General features: G+C 40.4%; 1 non-coding gene across 1 annotated transcript; it reads left to right on the top strand.

The window, feature by feature from the left end:
• Positions 1-514: 514 nt before the first annotated feature.
• On the top strand, positions 515-621 carry LOC114385597. The gene has a single exon (XR_003660964.1). It is a non-coding gene; the product is annotated as a small nucleolar RNA R71 (small nucleolar RNA).
• The last annotated feature ends 1,248 nt before the right edge of the window (positions 622-1,869 follow it).

Genomic DNA, 1,869 nt, shown 5'->3' with positions numbered 1-1,869 from the left:
AGGGTGATTCCTCCATCCAGGGTTGTATCTGTTGCTGGAAAGGTCATAATTGCTCTGCTGTGGTTGATTTTGCTGCTGAGGTTGAGGAGGTCTATTGTAAATATTTGCAGCATAAGCTTCAGGCTGCTCAATTGCTCCAGGTTGCTGCATGGAAGGGCAAAGGTCTGTATGGTGGTCAGCAGAGGAGCACAAACCACAAACCCTTGCGACAGGTACAGATTTCTGATTCAAGGCCAGCTGGGTTACCAAGTTAACCAATGCATCCAGTTTGCCTTCAAGCTTCTTAGTTTCAGATGATGCAGATGGGTTTGTAGCTACCTCATGCACTCCTCTAATGACTATGGCATCATTTCTGGCGCTAAACTGCTGGGAGTTGGAGGCCATCTTTTCAATTAAATTTCTGGCTTCAGCAGGAGTCATGTCTCCAAGGGCTCCACCACTGGCAGCATCTATCATACTTCTCTCCATATTACTGAGTCCTTCATAAAAATATTGGAGAAGAAGCTGTTCTGAAATCTGATGGTGGGGGCAACTGGCACATAGTTTCTTAAATCTCTCCCAGTACTCATATAGGCTCTCTCCACTGAGTTGTCTAATACCTGAGATATCCTTCCTGATGGTTGTGGTCCTGGAAGCAGGGAAATTTTTTTCTAAGAATACTCTCTTAAGGTCATCCCAGCTCGTGATGGACCTTGGAGCAAGGTAATACAGCCAGTCCTTTGCCACTCCCTCTAATGAATGAGGAAAAGCCTTCAGAAATATGTGATCCTCTTGGACATCTGGGGGTTTCATGGTGGAGCAGACAATGTGAAATTCTTTCAAATGTTTGTGCGGGTCTTCACCTGCAAGGCCATGAAACTTTGGAAGCAAATGAATCAGTCTAGTTTTAAGAACATATGGGACATCCTCATCAGGGTATTGGATGCACAAGCTTTCGTAGGTGAAATCAGGTGCAGCCATTTCCCTTAGAGTCCTCTCACGAGGTGGAGGTTGTGCCATGTTCTCAGAATGTGCAAAATCAGAATGCTCAGAATCAGAATGCTCAAAATTATAATGCTCAAGATCAGGATGTTCAAAATCACCAATAACAGAATGCACAGATTCACCAGTTATGGAATGCTCAGAATGATCAAAAGGTATAAAATGATGCCTAACTAATCTATGAAATGTCCTATCTATCTCAAGATCAAAGGGTTGTAAGTCAGATGGATTTCCTCTAGTCATACACTACATTCAGCATGCACACAACTAGTTGCCTTGTCATGTAAATAAAGGTGTAGGTTTGAACTACAGCTACCCTCAAATGATATCCAAATGACTTGAAATTTTGTGAGCAACCCTATAAAATGATGAGAAGATAGCACAAAAAATTTCAGACAAAAATTCAAAGTCTAACTATGAAAGCTAAAAATGGTAGGTTAAGAAAAATAAGTGAATAAAACTTGAAAAATAAAAAACTTTTGACAGAATCGCTTTTTTTGGACGATGGAGACCTCAGCTGGCCTATGGCAGGCTGCCACGGCGTAGGAAATTTTTTTCTACCCCAAATGCATATATAATAATTGCGATTCTGATAACCGGAGCAAAAGTTATGGCCGTTTGAAGTTTTGACAAACACAAAATTTGCTAGTTTTTTGGAACTTTCAAATCTGACCAAACTAAAGGCTCTAGCTATTATTCTCACAAAATATGGATTAAAATAAGTTACCACAAAAAAATTCAGCCAAAAATAACAACCCTAGCTACTAAAACAAAAAATCTCAAATAATTCAGCATGGGTGGTCACTAAAATCCGTCTCTAATTGATTTCTACTACTACTCTGTTTTTGCCGCAAGCACAATCTTCACAGCAAAACACCCAAGACTGAA

This window comes from Glycine soja, chromosome 14 (assembly GCF_004193775.1).
Source record: "Glycine soja cultivar W05 chromosome 14, ASM419377v2, whole genome shotgun sequence".
NCBI lineage: Eukaryota > Viridiplantae > Streptophyta > Magnoliopsida > Fabales > Fabaceae > Glycine > Glycine soja.
This window is presented reverse-complemented; position numbering and strand designations above follow the sequence as displayed.